At 30.8% G+C, this 21,419-nt stretch overlaps 1 protein-coding gene across 1 annotated transcript in view; it reads right to left on the bottom strand.

The window, feature by feature from the left end:
- The window catches only part of tsl (membrane-attack complex domain containing protein torso-like), a 138,312-nt gene extending 117,139 nt beyond the window's left edge, over positions 1–21,173 (bottom strand). The window contains exon 1 of the mRNA XM_085961177.1: positions 21,034–21,173. The gene's annotated coding sequence lies outside the window, so the exon portion shown is untranslated. The remainder of the gene's footprint in view (positions 1–21,033) is intronic.
- Positions 21,174–21,419: the final 246 nt, after the last annotated feature.

Below are 21,419 nucleotides of genomic sequence, written 5' to 3' on the forward strand. Positions count from 1 at the left end.
GAGATAAATGGCCAATGACTATTAATTAATATTTAAAAAAAACTCAAGATCTTGTTAGACATAATATACTACGTACCTATATAATTAAATAAGACATTTGATGAGTGAATGTATAGAATATTCTAGGTTCAAATCCTAACCGGGTATTTTTCCCATTAGCAAAACATTTACATAATAATATAATACTTAATATGCGTAAATAAAAAAAAACATAGTTAAATTAAAAAAAGATATTGAATATGGACTTTAGAGCTCAAAGTCTGGAAGTAACATATTCAATATTTTACAGGAGAGCAGTTTTAAAATGGTTAATCTAATCTAATTAAAATACTCACTCGCGTTTGGACTAAAACTCCGGACTTCCGCACTTTTGTAAATTATTTTTTTGCTATAAATTAAATCAAAAATTACTTAAATTGGACATCCAATCTTTTAGCTATAACTTATAATAATTAGACTATCGTCGTTTTAGAAGTAAGTATTTTGAAAACCATGTGACTTTGGACTCCCAAATTTTCAGCATTAAGATAACGTGAATACACATTTAAATCTGCATATTTAACTCAAAATGATAAAAGTATGACTTACTCACTTTCAGCTTTAAGGTACAGCACAAGATATACGAATGTAGCATTCTTTACAGAAAAACCATAATTTGGAAACACACAGAGACATTAGTATCTACCAATTAGAATAAAATCTTGGAAAATATGGCGCCAGACAAGACTCGAATCTGCATTTATCGGATTCCGGTAAATGTGCTTTAACAATTTAACCACCTACGCAAGAGCCAGATTTACGCTTAAAGAGGCCCTAGGGCCTAGGTTATTGTATGTTTAGGTCCCAGAAAAATAACGCAAAATTTTGCAAAATAATATATACCTATAGTTAATGGTATTCTTGCTTTATGATATTGCACGTCTTTTAAATGGGAATTTTTTAGTGTATAAAATCGATAAGTTTTGCGTGCTATAACGTCTAAATACTACATTGGCTTATGATACTATACAAATCGTTGCATAGTAAACAATCAATACCTAGTACATATTTTATTGAAAGCAGCTACTATTTTTGTCAAGCTTTTGGACCCTGCTAATTCATTTGCGCACGGGTAACTAGTTTGTCTACTTCAAGGTGTTCATAAATATTTGATCCCGGAGCTCCACCAATTTGACGCCCTGAACTATAGTCGTTTTAGCCTTATGGTAAATTTGGCCCTGTACCTGCGCCCTACCAAATAACAACGAAGTTAATTAATAGTTATTACACTGTACTGCAGTACGTTAATAATATTAATTTGGAAAGATTTGAGAAGTCTGAAAGAAGGTGTGATCACTGGTAACATCGAAGGGATGAGTCCGTGAGGGCGGTCATTTACAGGTGGAATAACATCACCAAGAAAGCGACTGAATTAACCATGAATGAACCAAAAAAGATCAGCGCAAGATCGCTCCAGACGAATGGCTTTAATTAGTAATGCCTACAATTTTAGTGACCACCTTCCTCAGTAGTGAGGCAAGGGCAAAAAAGTAGATATATTATGTGTATATTGTCAAAATAACTAATATTTTAAATATTTCGTATAGGTCTATTGAAATCACTCGTTTTTTTCTATAAATAAGTTACTATAGTGGAATGTGAAAAATACACATTATATTATTGTTGTTTAATTTAATAAAACGCATTTTTTTGTAGTACATATTCCACTTGTAATCAATAAATTAGGACCGGTTTCGTCCGCCTTAGAGGGACATTTTCAACAGTTCAACATTTTCATTCAGTTGAAAATGTCCGTCCTAATTTATTGATTACAAGTGGAATAAGTACTACAAAAAAATGCGTTTTATTAAATTAAACAACAATACAATGCAGTTCCACCATGAATTGACAGTTAACAAAATAAAAGAAATCAAATAATATCAGCTTAGACAAATACAATCAGTCAATCACCTTTGTTATCGAATAATTGACAGTCAATATTGTTGAATATGATTATTGATAATATTATTGATAGCTAGCGAAAGTACCTGGCTTCACACGAGGTCGCTTCATTGATCAATATATCTACATTCATCTTACATATCAAAACAATAATAATTACATTCTTCAATATTCAAATATCTGCATCTAGGCATACATAGAATTTTTTTTCTTTTTTAAAAACATACAATATACAACATGTCAAAATAAAAATAATTCTGACAGCCAAGTCAAACAAAAGAACATCAAATTAAAATCGAATCTAAAAAATGCAAACTTTATTTTGATCTGTCACGAAAATTTAAAATTGGAATTGGCAGGAAATGTAATTTGAACGAACAAACTTTGTATTAAATTTCTCATATTATGTAGGTAGATGTCAGTTGGGATAAGTTAGAAAAATAAATCAAAAAAACATCTATTTACACCATGTATGATGGTATATTAGTTCAATAGAGTTTTACACGGACCAAACAGCAATCTCAATTATTTACCTCTGAACGTAATGAATGACCGAATCTGAAAAGCAATAAATCTATTTGACTTTATTTGGAGGTGTGCCATGTATTACGAACGCCGAACGCGATATTTTGTTTCAATTCCAATACCTATTTTCAATTTTCAATAAGTATTTCGGGCTCATTGTCTTCAAAATTTATTCAAGTGGTTTTATCTTAGTTATACGCTTAACTGTCATTTTTTAGCTATTTAAATTAAATTAAGGTCAATGAGATAGATTTGATGTAGAACAAAATGTCGGACAAGGTCGTGTCTATGGTAAGTGCATGCATCACGATGTGTATTACCTGTAATTGTCACGATGCGTTAAGATTTTCTGTTAAATATAATTGGATTTTGCTCAGTACGTATTTATAATTAATGGTAATGGTATGCTCAGATAAAGAAAATTCGAGCATTTAAAACATGAGTTTTTCTACGGCAATTCAAAACCAAAATCAAAACCGACGGCAATGTTGTAACTCTCTCCCGTACCTAGACAGTGACTTTACGCGGCTAGCCGAAATGCATAAGTACATTTTGTTGTTCTACCTATCGCACCTGTTGTATGAAATTTTTTACATGTGATAAGCAGGTGCTTCCAAAAAAATATCGCACCGACGCTAGATGCGGCAGTACATAAAGTTAGATGTGTTTTGTGAATGACATTGACAAATAGGTACATGCCGAGACGGGTTTGTATATGTGCGACCGGGCTTATATGTAATATGCCAGTGAAATATAGCTATTTGGTTAGTAATTGCAGAAGACCATAGTAATATTATTTTACCTTGGCATATTTACGTAAATTAGTAAGTTATAATAAGACTCATTAATAACTACTTATTATTTTCAACGAAGCGATAGTGTGTTATCAATACTTAGAATATATTGTAATGTTGTCTATGAAACTAATATATTGAAGTATTTGTTATATCTTATATGAAGTCATATAAATAATACAGTTAAATGAAATAATTATGTAATGAGTAGGTATAATATATTTTATTATTCATATTTCACATAATTCTTCACCGAATTAATCGTCATAATCTATGTTATATAATAAGCAATATATTATTATCATACTATACCAGTCCTTTGTATTTTAATGATATCAATCCTGAAGCGATACTTTTGAGGCACTAGACTATGGGTTCCCAACATTATGTTATCAGGAGCACATTTCCTATAGGTACCCGAAAATGAATAGCGCGCATTTTTCCCCAACGAAACTTACAAAACTTACGAATGTCTTATAAGAAAAATATGTAATAAAACAGATTGAAATTTTAATTAGAGGAATATTTTACATTGGATTTCTTCAATCAATTTTGAGTAGATATTATAGAGAAGATAGGAATATTTATATACATTCTTAATCTTTCAACGGCTATTTAGATTCGCATCAGTGAGTCGCGATCTGCATTTCGATTATATTATGCTCATTGTTAAAAATAATGGACAAACGAGCTCGAGAGCGTATCCGTTTCCGATGGCTCTCTGCCGGCTAGACAACTTAAAAATGATGCGAAAAATCAAAGGAAAGGTAGGAGTTAATAAACTAGGCTCTCAAAAAGGCTTAAAAATGATAGTTAAAGGTTTTCACATGAATGAATCATGACGATATTTAAAAAAAAAACTTTGTACATAAAATGGATTTTCTTCAGTGGGTATACGTCATTTTATGTGTTTTTAAGTGGCGATACGAACAACACATGTATTTTAGATGTATTTATTTTTATAAAAAATCAGATATTAACGTATCACTTCCGAGTGACTTTATCAGGACGGAGAGTGCATTTAAGAAATATATTCAATACAAAGGGATGGAAAAAATTTAAGGAAATACTAAAATATTATAATATAGTGATAAATTGCTATAAATATAAATCGATGACTGAAGCTAGTGAATTCATTCGCTTATAAATAGCAAAAAAGTACTGAAGGCGTTCACACTAACTTAATCAATGCTAATTTTATTTAATATGATACGATTATAATTTATAATGCATTATTGATGATACAGGAAACGAATTATTTAAATTCTCACCAACAAAGTGGTAATAAATACTAAATGGCCAGGGGCCAACAGTCAATAAATTTGCAAAACATTTCTGTATGATCACTACTTTCAATGATAGTATGTTATTAGTGTTATTAGTATTATACTCACAGTATCCGAAACGAATTCGAAATTATTGTTTTTAAATAATATGACAACAAAAGTATGGAATAGCAATAATTTTCAGAATTAAGACTAAAAATTTTAAAATTTCAAGGCTTTCAGGCAGTGGTGAATTCTCCTTTATTGAGAGAATATTCAGTGACGAAAATAATAAATTATTCTTCTCATTATCAATGGCGCTACAGCGTAAATCCTCAATCTTCCATCTCCACGACTATACTACCATGATATGTAAAAAAGACAGTATAGTCGTTTTAGAATCTGAGAACGCAAGTTTTATACTATTTTTTTTTTCTAATATTATGTAAAATTATTGGATTGTTTTGACATAATCTCTAAACAGATGTGAGATTTAGAAATGTTACATATAAAACCCGGCAGTGATGCTTACGCCAGAATAAACATCTTCTTAGTACGTAGTATGAGGAATATGAAAAGAACCTTAATCTGATATCCCACCTGGCGTAAGTTGAACACAGGCCAAAATTAAAAATAAAAAGTTGCAGATACATAGGTATATTTTTTAATTAGAAATATTATTTAAAACAATAAAGGATTTCTAACGAAACATTTACCTACTGAACCTTAAGAAATATTTTAAATCCTTAGAGAATCTGCCTACATAAGTAGTTAAAAACCATTATTTAAATGGTTCAGTTAATATAAATGCAATTGGACGCGGCTCTCGTGGTGCAGTACGTAAGGTGCTGGCCTTCCATCCGGGAGCTCTGGGTTCGACCCGGTGTGGACATAATAATATATTCATGTGATTTTCTCAAAGCCTGCGATTGTTCAATAATTTAAAAACAAATACAATATAGGTAAAAATACATTATTTACATAATTGTTCCACATTTTCTCTCTAAATAAGTAATTATTCGTACATACGTTAAGTGCTATGTCCGCTACGAAATGTGGCTTTTACAAATTACAGTTTATATAAGCAGTTTTTACGATGAATGGTTGTTAGCCATTTGCCCAACTCTCTATATCCTTGGCCTTCTTTAGCACTTCCGGGCATGGTAGTAACAAAGTAAAATTCTCGAGTATGAAGAAATATGGAATAAACTTAAACATGTGTTAAATAATATGTCATATTTAATTATTACGTATGCATTCAAATTTTCTCATAATTGAAAAGTACATTTTATATTGGGGCTTTGGCTGAGGTTTTCTATGTCAATAATTTTATTGTCTGGCTATCATTAAGTCTTAAACAAGCCCCGGCTTCAAAGTCTTGATATATAGCGACTGGTTTTGCATTTATACCTTACTGTGGACGTTGCAGTAGACCAAATGACACGGCTAAAGCCGCGAGTCACGACTTCATACAGGTACACTACCAACTGGGCCACATTGGTGCAACAACAATAAATGCGATGTCTAATTAATATTAAAATAAATCTGTAGGTACTTTGTGAATGATAGTTAAATTTTGATTCACAATACCTTCAAATTAGCTATAATTAAAGCGATAATACTATCAATAGACAAAGTGATAATAATTATAGATATTAAAATAGACAGCGTGTCTATTGGCCTAAATTATTCAATAATTAGATAGATTTTATTGAAATTAGGTAGATACTTGTTTATTATTCTCTTACAATAAGAACAACTAGGTTAATTTTAATTTTTTATTTGTATCTAAGCAAAATCATCTTTCATAATATAAACAATATTGTAATGGCAATAATATTTATTCCTAAAGCCGCCTTGACACGGTCCAAGTACGATCCAAATAGACTTGGATAGGAATAATTAGTATGAAGATGTCTCATCCAAGTGACAGCTTCATACTATTTATTCCTATCCAAGTGCACTCGTATGTGACATCTTCATACTAATTATTCCTATCCAAGCTACTTGGACCGCGTCCTACTCATCCAAGTTAACTTGGATAGGAATACATAGTATTGAGCTGTCACTTGAATAGGAATAAATAGTATGAAGCTGTCACTTGGATGAGACATCTTCATACTAATTATTCCTATCCAAGTCTACTTGGATCGTACTTGGACCGTGTCAACGCGGCTTAAGTCGAATACTTTTGTCTGAATCGTTTATTTGAATTTTCCGGAATATGTAAACAGAAACATAACGTATTTATTTTAACTTGTATTTCATGAGGAAGCAAATAGGTTTGTTAAAAAATAATATCAAACGTAGTGAAATCCGTCAGGTTTGTCTTAAGCTCCGGCTAGACGCTCATGCTTTACCACAAGCTTACTTGCACAAACCGGTTTGTATCCGGAAGCCCGTGTGTATGGACGGGAAAACTGTAGCTCGCGCAAACCGAAAAGCACTGTAAAAGTGTTATTATTTATTGCTATTTTTTATTTATCTTATTTTTTGCACAAACTATACCGCATAGGCAAGTCGCTGCCGTCTAGCCGGCGCTTATTTGAAGAATTGACGTTGGAATTAATCAAATGGAAGTGGAGTTGCACTCCAGAAGATGAGTACCTATGTAAAGTTAAAGAGCAATGAGTAATAAAAAAACAAGACGTGGAATCTTGGTTTCAATATAACATTCAGTAGGCCCAATGTTGTTACGCGGGACTGGAAATGTATAATTAAATTACGAATACATGGAACGACATAGCGTTCTCAGGACTGGAAGGAAGATCTGGTCTTCAGCAGCCCAGCGTCCGATGACCGAGAGTCTCAAAATCATCGGCTTCCGTCCAGAAGTCAAAATTAAGAAAGCGGAAAACGGTTCCTCTTCTTGCGCCAACAATTCAAAATCCGTTACCCCTTCCACTCCACGATGTCCTTCTGCCGATACATAGTGCATAATAATGCGGACACTTACTTATAATAAAATTGGTTGTATATGACTGAACATAATAAATGATCTGAGGTTCGATGATCATGAATACAAAAACAGAAAGAAAATTATACAAAATTTAAAAGATAAAGCGACTTATGGGCCGCCGCCTTATATTTAAAATTAATAAATTTAGTAATCATATTATGTTGCACTAATATTTTAGTGATGACGTATTTGCATCTTCATTGTTCCTTATCAGTACTTACCGTTAGAGAGACTTTTTTCTTTGTCTAAGAAACATTATTATTTTTAAATTAAGAAGTTAATGACACACTTAAAAACAAAATGATCTATGTAAGTATTAATATTGTGAAGATAAGGCAGTGGAATATTTTGTTTTAGTACCGCATTAAAAACATACATTGTTAATTAGTTCATTGAATTTATTCAATTAGTATTGAAACATAAGAAGAAGGCAGAGATGTTTGTTTATTTATATGTAGTTTTCAGCTATTTTTGACAAAGATGCGGCGATCTTTAGCTTGTTATACCTTTAATTTACAGTACCTACCTATGTATTTAATTCCAGAAACACATTACTATCATGTCACGTAGGTAAGCACATCTCGCACGTGCTAGGTATAACAATAAGAATATTCAATAATGCAAACTGACAACCTACAAAAACATTGTATCATTTACCTGTTCTTATAAATCATTAAAATCAAAGATACGTGTGGGCACGTGACTCAAAAATGTTTATTTTTTTCACACGCCAGGTTGGTGGTGTGGCGTGCTTATACGTAATGTGACCTTATGGTCCATCCACTGAAATAGCCTGTCAAATTTGTTTTCGTGTGACCTTACGCCATAATCTTTAATAACCATATACAAAGGATCAGAGCGTTCATCGACTTGTGTCCGGGCTGTATAATCGGGTGCCTCGATGTTTAATTATGCTCTGTTGAAATCACGGTATTTGGATATGCTCGTATATTTGGATCAAGTATTCCTTGTACAAAAACAGAAGAATATTTTTCTTTATAGTCACTTTTTGACGAGATTAATGTCTATGGGATTGCTTATGTCAAACAAAAATGATATGTTCGATGTGGTTCTGATATATTTTGGCAGATTTTTCAAACTGACACTATTGGTTTTCGTTAACGCGAATTCACGTGCGTTCACGTAACGTGATCGCAATGACGTTTCTGACAAATCTTTACAGGTAACTTTGTAAAAAAATGAATTTGTCATGACATGACAATTAATTGAGTCTATTAATTATGCTAAACATACTTACAGAAGAGTAAGTAGGTAACAGAAGAATATTCATACATAAAAAATGATCAATAAGAAAATAATAAATTCCAATAATTGTATGATATTGTATATGTAGACAAACAGATGTGTTGCTAGTATGTTTGAGACAGATGTAAAGACCATTTTTTAAATAAGATTTAGTATATAACTGGCGAAAAATATTAAAATAAAAATTAAGGTTTTTATTAGAATCCGTTCAGGCGTTTCTGGTGTTAATTTGTGTATATAAAACACAGGTACACTATTAGAATATAATATATATTATATAAAATGGACGGATCTCGTGGTGCAGTGCGTATGGCGCTGGCTTTTTATCGGAGAGCTCCGGATTCGATCCCGGTGAAGATACAATATATTTATATGATTTTCTCAAAGCCTGGGTGTTTGTGATTATTTAACTTGTATTATGAAATATACTACTGTTAAACTTCATTACTGTCATTGGCCCATTAAGCCTGTTGTGGTATTTCAAAATGCAATATGTACACCTACATATAGTTATATTACATATTATATTTAAAAAAAGGAATGTAGGCTGAAAGGTTATAGAAATTATTGTTACTAGCACGTGCAGCAAGGCTGCTTACTTCACCCATATTTTCTTCCTAAGAAGAATGATTTATTTCAGCTCATAAGTCAGGGAAAATTTATATTCACTCGTCCCAGACGTAAGATGTCAATTCTGTATCAAATATATTTTATTCATTTAATTTAATAATGTTTTGTTTATTAACCGCAAAATATTAAAACCCTTTTAGCAAAAGTAAATATATTCGGACCCCCTAAACGCGTTGACGTAATACTTGAACGGTCCTGAAGGGTGCAAATGAAAAATTTACGCCGCAGGTTTATAAAGTGTTTATGTCCTATTCTGCGAATTGATTGATTAAAAAAATCTAATTAATTCAATATAATTGTATATTGTACATTTGCATTATCATCATTGACCCTATTTTGTTCACTTTTCTATTTTGAATTCCTATATTTATTATAAGTGCGTATGTATACCATAGAATAATTCAATAGGTGTAAATTACAAACTAATCATAAAAATGTTTTGTCACCATCTCCATTGTTTTCCTTTTTACCAAAATCACAGATGCATCTGCAATTGTGACCCACATCGCCGCGTTCGTATTCATTTGTCTATAAAACACGGTCAATTGCATCATTGCAATTTTCAACAGTCACACAGTTGCAGGAAATAGAGTATTTTTGAAAGATTTCACGTCGAAGAAAATCATGTCCACGTATTGCGAGAGACAATGAATGAACAATGGCCGAAGAAATGTTTTGTCATCATCACCGAAATCATATTTGATAATATTGCTAGTGGGGCAATCGTAATCTAGTGCGCTGCGGTGAAAGGTATTGGCTGATTAGGGAAACAAAACCGAATTTGCTCAATAATCCATTATTTTGTCTTGCTCAAGGCTGACAGTCATTGTTGCCCTAACTGGATCACATATCCCCCTAATTATAATGTCACAACTTTTGACAAGTGTTTTACCGTATCAATACCATAATAGTTTTTCATTGGAGGAATATTTTAATATAGGTTCAACACACTCAAATTTAATATATTTACCTCAGAGCCAGTATGTTGTATGTACACGTTTGCATAAAATGTGTTGAGTATAGAAATAGTACCTAGCTATATTTCAGTATGAATTACCAATTCATGTGGTAAGTCTGTGTTGAGTCTGAAACCTGAAATGCTCAAAACAAAATCCGAAACGACTAAAAAATATTGAATCGCGTTTTAACAAAACTATTCTTTTTGGAGATACACTGGCCTTGTGTACAGATTTTAAAAAGAGTTGCAATTAAGTGCACATAAAATTTGGCTAAATCAATATTAGTAAAAGTAGTTTTCACACCTAATACATAAACTAAAAAGTGTAATTGCAAATTTGCACACACATCCAATTATCTCATGTTCAGTGTGATCGATTAGACACGTAAGAAATTATTTGAAGGTTGAACAATTAAATCCCAGGTATATAGAATAATCCCTGTTTGTCGACTTATTATGTCCATGAGTGCAAACATAGGTATTTTGATGCTACCACCTGATCGTAGTACATACATACGAAGTAGGTATTATTACTTATTAGTTATTAAAATGAGAAGCCGAATCAACTTTGTTTGTTAGACATATTAATAACAACCTCTATTTAACTGCTATATTCACTTTTGGGCTTGTAATTATAACAAGATTAATCTGACGGTAATAATGAAGGCTCTTACAAGCGATAAATACAATTTTTTTACATACATAACTTTGAAAAACACTTTCTGAGAGAATATAATTATTATAACCAATAGAAAAAATCTTTTTTGAAAAAAGTAAGCCACCCCGGCCGGAAATCGAACCCTGCATCTCCCGGGTTTACGCCCCGTCCGTCGCATTTACCAATATCCTACGCAGTGACATACTAATTGCGACAAATTTTAACTATTTGCCTTTTAAATACCCACTCATTAGCGTTCTTCGAAATCAAGCTACTTTGACAATCGGTTTTTGTTTTTATTAATCAAAGTATATACCTATTACTTCAATTACTAACCGGCATCGTGGATTTCTCCAATATTTTTTATGATGTAACTTACTCGAAATTGCTAATAATTTATAATTAACTATTTCTTTTATTCAACGAATAATTCACAAGATTTAAGAATGTACCATTCTGATTATTTAACATACATAATTTTGAAAAAAAACTTTGTGAGAGAATATATTATAACCAATAGAAAAAATCTTTTTTGAAAAAAGTAAGCCACCCCGGTCGGGAATCGAACCCTGCATCTCCCGGGTTTACGCCCCGTCCGTTGCATTTACCAATATGCTACGCAGTGACATACTAATTGTGACAAATTTTAACTATTTGCCTTTTAAATACCCACTCAAATGAATTCCTTTAACAGGACTAAAATATAAGTTGTTTGTAATAAATGGTATAATCACTTCGGAAGTTTAAAATAATGTGTGATAAGTTGGGTGTAGATAGAAAGTAAAACTTCAAATAAAACAAAAATCGAATTAATACCCGAATCGTTACGTATAGTTGTTATTAGGTACTAATTTAAGGTTGCCGATAATTGCCTACGATGATCCAAGTATCGTCGAGTCTGTAAGTCAACACGTGTAATTGGAGCATACGCCAGCATACTATGTATCGGTAGTGAAGGGTGGAGGTAGGCTGTTAAAATCCGCCATAAATAGTGCACATTAAACTTTGTTAGTCATACGTAGAGTTGGGTATTTCCCGATAAAATCTCAATCTCGAGATTCGGGATTTCCCTAAATGATGAAATTTTGAATTCTCGAGATTCGGGATTTCCAGAAAAGAATTCTTGGGGATTCTCGAGATATCGGGAAATTTAAAAAAACCTGTAAAAAATTAAAAATCGGTGTAAAAACTTGATTGAAACTTGAAAAAAATATGATTTGTTTTTATTTATGTAAGAAGACAAACAAAATAGAAGTAGGAAAACAAAAATAATTAAAACATTATTTATTAATATGTAATTTCAAAAAACACAGTCTGTCAATCGCTGTGTCTGACAATCGCGTACGCTTTTGAGACACAAAATTCTCGGATGTTGCAAAAATTGCGCTAATTTTGAGTCGACGTTGGCTTAATTGTGTTAAATGCCCCTCTCAGTCTTTGATCGTTTTGTGTTTTCTCTCCACTTTTTTCATATAGAAAATCGTTTTTTCAATTAATATTTGATAATAAAGAAATCCCAAATCCCGAGAAAAGATTTTCAAGATCCGGGATTTCCGGAAATGTTAAAAAATTCTATTCTCGAGATTCGGGATACAACCCATACGTATTTGTTTTAATTGAACTAAGACTACAATTTACAGATGGTATTGGTTAGTTTTTAAAAATCAATTAAACCCTGCCTAAGCCTTATGCCATACTTCGCCACTGATATGTAGCTACTTGAACTTATGGTGACAGAAGGTAGGTATCCACTTTCGGTATTCACCAAATTAACTATTGAAAAATATATATCTACTTAGAACAAAAGTAGATATATATGGTTTTTTTGTCGTATTTATTAGTTTACACATTTATTACTCCCTGTTTTATATACATATTTAACGGCCCACGTGCTCGTCGTAGGTCAAAATTGAGTTTTTATTGTATTTTCAAACCATGATCCTGGACACTTCTTAAACGTTGTAGATAATCTATTTATATAATTTTGAAGCCTTATTATCCTTTATAGTTATTTTAAACATTTGATGACTGCATAAAATAGTATAAAATAGTATTACATAAAATAGTATTCTTTTAAACCTCTCGCTCTAATATTTTAGAATATAGTTATATTTCGGTACATAACTGTGCTGTGGTGTTAAGATTTTTTACGTTTATTAATTTTTAAACGCATTTATGAAACCATTAGTATAATTTATTACGAGATAATTTTTGTAAAATATTCACGATAAAAAATTATATTGATAATCTCTGTGATCCCAAATTTGACAAGAATTAGGCATTTTATTATTCAAAAAATCGGCAAGATTAACACATTTGAAGATGATTCTAAAGATACTTATTATAAGCTATGTTTATGACCATTCAAGTGTGATAAACATCTTATGAATAATGATTGCTTTATAATAATTATTGACATAAGAATAAGGTAGTGTTTTTTGAAATACGCCATTTCTTTTGTCATTCCCCAGTGGTTAAGCTACAACATACGGCCGTAGCCATAAATTGACAAACTATAATTTAAGTAGGGAGTAAAATGATACTGACGCGCATGTTTGAATGTATGCATGTACGCATGTATGCGGCGTGTAGTAGTGCCTAGTCATATTATGAATAATACGGGCCTGCATTATAAATTACATACCTTTTGACAGTAGGCATAGTTTGAAAGGGAAATGATATTAATGGTAAACCGAATGAAACAAAGTCTACTCCAGTGACCCAGATTCGTGCACCGGTTCGGTTCAAATCATATCAAAGTCTATCAGGTAAACTAGTTACTTGAAGACAGTTTCGCTCTCGTTTGCAATGTGGTGATTATTGGCAATGGAAATATACAGAAGATTGCGAATGTTGTCATAGTTTAACTGATTTCATACAGGGCCGGAAAAATATTTTTTATATTTTTTTTATCGAGCAAAATAATATCTAACAACGTTGCGCAAGACAGTTACGGGTGAATGTCAAATGTTCGGAGAAAATATGAACAAAATAGTCGCGTGACAGATAAATACAATTTAATAAAAAATACTTACATTTTTTTACCGATTCATTAATTAAATTCACCAAAAAACTATGTGTGTAGTGTGCACTATATATTTTGTAAATTTACACAGTTAATGTACAAAAATATATTTTCAAACAATCTAGTGAGATAATATTTGTTTGGTATGTACCTATTGATGCGATTTTTAAGAGAATTCCACACATAGTTCAATCAAATCGTTTCGAACGCGATGTTTTACATCGATTTTAAATTATTCATTGATAAAAATAGTTGTTCGTAAGATAGAGGTACCAATTAAAATATAAATTAAAAAAAATATTCCTGAAATTGTCACGTAATCCGTTTTTAATGTCGATAAAAAAACCAGTGTTGGTATATAAAGTTAAAAAAATATCGTAGATTTGCACATACAAAATTCGAAAAACCTATGTCTAGTGCTAGTCCATAGTCATTGAAACGAAGTACTTAAACATTTGTTGAACAATGTGTTAATTAATCATTAATAACTTTTGGAAAGATATCATAGTACATACATACATAACGTTTTTAAATATAAACTGTTAAAAATAAAAGTAATCGCCTAAGCCCTAAACGATCCGTTATTCTATAGTTTCGTACCCAGAATTTTATGGATAATGTGGACAAAACAGAGCATTTAAAATGTGTGATCATTCTCAAAATAATGCATATATGTAGGTATATTATAAATGTTAGCATACGTGGTTGTCTCAATTATCATGGTATGGGAAAGCGTATATGCATAATTAAGTAAAATATAATCAGATTTTTTTTATTAGAAACGAATAGTCTTAACTCTTTATTTGCACACATGTCATGTTATTGTTGTGTTATTTTTTTTTAATTTTGTGGTACGAATTTATAAAGTGTTGAGAACCGCTGCCTTAAATGGCATTAGACCGTTTAAAGAGAGGAACTAGAAGCAATAAATAATAATAATTATTAAAAAATAACATTAATATTAAATTTTATCAATAATTATAAATTACACATTGGTACCAACAACCGAATAAAAAATAGAGTGATTAACGAATATAGTCATATAATTAATAGCTACTGAGAATATTATTTATAATACACACATAATAATTATACCATTTTAGTGCCTGATAATTTGAGCGCAATACCATAGATTTAGCCTGCGCGCTCACTAATCGGCCAGTCGCTGCAATTCGATGGAACGGACCATCAACAGCTTGTTGTTGGGCTAACAACCTGATGTTTTCGACGGATAGCGTATCTTACCTCACCCTATTACTTCCGCAGTGGTACTCCCGCTTTAAACCGCTATATCTCTCTTCATACCCAGACAGTACACAATCTACACCGACTGCGTACGGTTAAGGCCGTTGAGTCAAGTAGCAACGGCTGACCGTCGTAATGGGCGTACAAGATTAAACGCAAAGTAAAATTCTCCTTTATATGCACGCATTGTCGAAGCTTTTAATCGTATATGTGTTACAATGCACTGTCATTAAAAACGTTCAGATAATTCATCAGGGGACGAAGTAATCGTATTTCAAATAGTATATTAGATATTTTGATTATGTTACATGTAAAAACAATATTATGTATTGTATAGTGTTTTTAATACTGTTTCATGGGAAAATATGATTTTGTTTACAAAAAAATTATAAGTACCTAGCTAAAAAGATAATCTAAATAATAATGTTATTACTGGGAATATTTGAAAAAAAAAATACTTGTGTAAACTATGACTAATCATGATGATTTATCATGATGACGGATGGACCATAATAACAATAATTAGTTCTTAGATGAATTTCCGTGAAATTAATTTGTCAGGAATGACCGGGGAAATCCAATAAAAAAATAACACGTAACAAATAATATTTATCTTATGTTGCCATCTAAAGAACTTGTTTGAATTCTGAAGATGGTTTCGATTAAAATTATATAACGTTTTATAGGGTCATTGTTAATAATTGTTGCTTATTTCGGGTAAGTAATAATAATTTTATTCAACTCGTATAATACGTGTTTTAAAGTTATGAATACATTGAAATAAGACGCTAATTAAACATCTTTCATAACTACACCGATGCATAATACATTTAAATAATACTTCAATCTTTGTCTTATATAGGTGGTAAAATCCATTGAAAAGGAAGGGATATATTATCCAACGGTATAATTTATAAATTAATACTTATCATTAGCATATAAATGCATTCATATTTTAGATAGATACTATGTTATTTCAGTTTTATATCTGGCAATCTGACATTTGCTATCTGCCAGTAAGGTTAACTTCTAAATATGAAATATTGTCAATGAAACAAATAAAAAATTACAAAAACTGTATGAAAGTTTTAGCAGTGGATTGACAGTGCTTTTATTAAAAATGATTAAAAATACGTATAGTATATTTTTTTATTCAATGTAATTGTTTGATAACATACTTTCAAGGTTTAATTCTATAATTATGTAACTAATAATAATATTGTAGAAGAAATAGGTGTTCGTGTATTTTTAACAGGATACCTACCCACCAGAATAAATACCGTACGCTACTGTTATGTAGAAATTTTTGAACTTTTATGTCGAATAGTTTCAGTATTAAAAAGTCATAAACATCTTTAAAGAATAATTAAAAAAAAGGAATTATTTATTATAAAGTTATGGAAAAGGAATAGCTATTGAAGAGTTTCATTTTAAAATGATACAATTCAAGAAAGCTTAGATATTATATCGAAAGCTCGAACGAATGTGAATTTATTTTTTGTCGTGACGTCATACGATTTTCGGTTTTTTAAAACACAAATTCGTTGAAAATTATCAATTTCAGTGTAATGTATCAACGGAATATTTTATTGGTTTTGTGCGTCGCATTTCCTACAAAAAACCCTCCATTATATCAAACCCCCTCCCCCTCTTAGAGCATGACCTCATATATTGAAGATACCATAATCTGCAAGGTTGTAATATGCTTCTTATAAATGTCTTTTACCTAATATAACAATAAAATTATTGATTCAATAGTAATGTCACTACTTCAAAATAATATAATATGCTTATTCAATAATTCTATTCAGCGTATACTTGGTTATGTATTATTTACTTGATAATACCAATTTAATATTACGACATGACGTCACATACTTTCAATCGAAAATGCTACTTACCTTGAACTCTTATGGATTTAATAAATTATGTAAACATTTACTATTGTAAATTTTATGTATATCTACTCATACTGATATGCAGAAATAATCTACAACTTAATTAAATTTTCTCACAAAGAAAAAAATATTGAGCAAACATATTATTTCCCTATTGAATTGATAAATATTATAATATATATCAGTGACGAAGTATTATATTAAGATCCGACTTAAATAATGCACAGTAAACTTTGTCAGACAAAAGTATTTGTTGTCATTGAACCAAGACTACAATGTGTTGATAGTGTTTGTTAGTTTTTAAAATTCAATTAAACGTTGCGCGTAATCCAAGCTATAGTAGATAATAGTAAAAAAATACGTTTATCTATTAAATATCCCATTAAATCATACATAGTTTTAGATATTACTTATTTTATAGATATAATAATAATAACCAACACTATCTGTAATATGTATTCTTAATGGGTTTTGGTCGAAATCCCGAAGGCCGGAATCCCGAAGGCCAAAATCTCGAATGCTGAAATCCCGAAAGCCTAAATCCCGAAAGCCGAAATCCCGAATACCGAAATCCCGAACGCCGAAATCCCGAAGGCCGAAATCCCGGAAAAAAAAAAATTCAAACATCTATAATTGCGCAATCTTGAATTGCGCAATTTTCTCAAGAGAGACAAAACCCCATTTTTTGTGGAAATATTAATTATATTATAATTCAAGATAAGTGTTAAGATTGCGCAATTTTTGCAGGAGAGACAAAAACCCATTTGTTCTACAAAAAATGGTTTTTTGTCTCTCTTTTTAAAATTGCGCAATTCAAGATTTGCGCAATTATTGATGTTTGTATTTTTTTATTTTTCGGGATTTCGGCCTTCGGGATTCCGGCCATTCGGGATTTCGGCCATTCGGGATTTCAGCATTCGGGATTTCGGCATTCGGGATTTCGGCCTTCGGGATTTCGGCTTTCGGGATATCGGCCATTCGCGATTTCGGCCATTCGGGATTTCAGCATTCGGGATTTCGGCCTTCGGGATTTCGTCCGGCACCCATTCTTAATTCAACGAAAACAAATAATAGTATGATTGAAAAAGTACCAGCTGAGTCGCAAAACGATAACGTAAAATATCCAATAGATAAAAATGACATGACAATTTTATTGTGTCAAGAATCAGTGACAATTTAATGTTCAGAACCAGTGGATTAAAATTATTTAATAACTATCAAAGGTCATCAATGAGACAAGTAGTTTATAAGGTTTAGGTATATTATTAATTGCATATTAAATTACCAAAAAAAACATATATGACAAGTGAATTGATATTTTGAATTACATTATTTAAATCCATTTGTAGGTTTTGTTGATTTTATAGATACACTTATCGGTAATATAATTATCATATTGTATGATGGCAAGGGTTGCATTTTTTAAATTAATAAAACGCCCCCTTAGCAATCAATCGTGACCTCAATTTAGACCTGAGACTACGTAAATACTTTTCCATGTCATGGTAAAAGCATTTGGTAAAAAACTGCATGGTAAAGGAAAAGAAAAGACCATTTGTCACATGTTCGCAAATTATTTGGAAGATTTTAATTATTTAGAAGAACCATTGTATTAGTTAGTACCTATGCTAATTAAAATTATAAAGGGTACAAATTACAAATAATTTTTGTAATGCCGGATATTACAATTTTTAATTAAGTACATCATTTGTAACGAATACTCGATGTTAGATTTTAGACTGATGAAAAATATTTAGTTCCTTACTAAATTATATACAAAGTGTTGATGGTGTTTTCTTAAAAATAGAATAAGTAGCAATTCCCACACTACATCACATTTGCCCACATAAAGAGCAGTAGGTACTGTGCAGAACGTCTTTCTCAAATGCTGATAAAGGTTTTATATGTAAAAATGAGGCCGGAAAAAGTTACTGTAGCTTAAATTAAGGTTATAAGTAATAACCGTCAGTTATTTTGCATTGTAGAATTATTTAAGACATTTCTACACAAACTCGTGCATAGTGTTTTACACTTATGCTATCTAAAAAGCCTGACATTCTTGTTATAAGCCTAAAACTAGTTTTTCTATACAATAAACCGATATTATTGATTAGAAGGTCGTAATTTTGTATTATAAAAAATGCACTCAACATTGCTGACGCAGATTTTTTCTTTCTTCTCTTACCAATTCAAGCTTACCTACTGAAAACGTTCTTGTAATTTTATAAAAAAAGTTTGTATTACGCCCCCTAGTTCAATATATATGTATTAACAACATTCAAAATACCTTATACGATTGATATATTAATAGTACGTAACTTAAATATAATTTACATTCGATATGCTAATTTACATATTTCTAATAATTTTAGTGATTATATACAATCGACAGTAAAATAATGTTTTTCTAGATAACTTTGTTTAACACTAAGTCTTCGAACTGGAAGAATGCGTTAAATTTCTCAATCTTAAATGATATAAAAGGGTTTACCGTTATAAATAGTCCCATTGGAATGGACATACTAAAGAGTATTTTTTATCATGTTATCGAGAAACTTGTTTGTTCTCTGCACTCCAGGTTTCATATTCTCTATCAGTATAAGACAAGACAATAAAAAACATGCAATTCCATAGTGATACCAACACTATAAAATTTATAATTAAGTAGACACATACCTACTTTAATTTAACTTATTGTAGGTACTTGGAGGAAAGATCAAATACATTTATATCATAGAAAACCTGACCATATTTTAAAAAATCGATATATTTTTAAATATGACGATGTTAACAAAAAATAAAATTTAATACTTAGATCAATATTATTCTCGTCGAGATATTAAAGATATTTTTTAAATTTTTTAAAAATACATTTCAAATAAGTCATTGGAATAATATTCTAACGTAGATAATATATATGATAATATTTCCAGTAAGGATGAGTGTTTTTACAGGTGCCTATATAAAATAATCAGGGCTTGAAATGTATCGGAGCGCACCATGCGTTATCGCGTCGTCTTGCGAACAAATTAAAAATTGCTTCGGGTTCATAAAAAAATAACAAAGTTATTAAGTTCGCCTTCTTTATATTATTTTTCTTCTTATTAAACTTGTCGGACACGTGATAAAGAGAGTATTTTAGACGTATCGTAAATGCCTATGTTATTCTACAAGAAATTATGTATTTTTAGAATATTTTGTAATAAAGATCTTGTATTCCACTTTGGTTAAAAACTTGAATTTTCATGGCTTATTTGACACACAAACCTTTTTTTTGTTATAACTTGCGATTTCAAAAATAATAAAGAATGGTAGTATGTTCTGAATATAGAAATGCGTTCGAATAAAAACATCGACTGCCAATGTTTTTTGTCTTTTATTCAGGCAAAATAATATCAAGAAGGACAAAAGTTCAGGCATAATGAATATTTGGTGTTAATACTAAATTATATAATTAATCGATAGTAAATAAGACATTATTCAATTGTTGATACATGTAAGTACAAAGCGGTGGATAAACGTGGAGATCGGCAGATCAAGTACTGCTTATGGGCGACAGATAAAGGTAGAAAGAGAATAATACGACTTTTGAGAGTAGATTTCATCCATCTTCCTTACTAGTATTTATATGCATGACACAAACATAAATACTGTTAATTCATATCTCCGTTCAAGGTAGGTAGGTATATATATATATATATATATTATAATAAAACCTCGAGCACACGTCTTATGCTTATACATATGTTAACATTTGAGGAAAATTAGAACGATTAGAGTTCCAATCATTTCGAACTCTGAACATAAATCTATAATAATACCTAACAGCAACGTTATAGAATTATCGAAAAAAAAATATTTGCACAAACCTTTTATATGAAATATGATGTTTGTGGTATCCATAAACGTTTTTGTATCTCCAATAGGTAAGTATATGATGTGGTTCCAGCAAACGAGTAGTGATATATTGTGTATATTATTATATATTATACAACAATAACACAACTATTGTTAATGATTATTATTTATCAATTTAACACACTAAACAGTTATACATAATTAAATTAATGAAGTATAATGTATTATTATGTATTGCATTGTCATTTTTTTTTTTAATAGTATCCACTTGGTATCTATTTAGATTCAAATTCGCGTATTATGTGATATAATAGCACGTTAGCTTACTGCCACTTTTTTTATAGCTGTAGGGTTGATGTTTTTTTAGTTTTATTAATAACACTATAAACACTCAAAC

This window comes from Rhyacophila brunnea, unplaced genomic scaffold, assembly GCF_057557595.1.
Source record: "Rhyacophila brunnea isolate RB1 unplaced genomic scaffold, BYU_Rbru_1.0 scaffold_12, whole genome shotgun sequence".
Classification (NCBI taxonomy): Eukaryota; Metazoa; Arthropoda; class Insecta; order Trichoptera; family Rhyacophilidae; genus Rhyacophila; species Rhyacophila brunnea.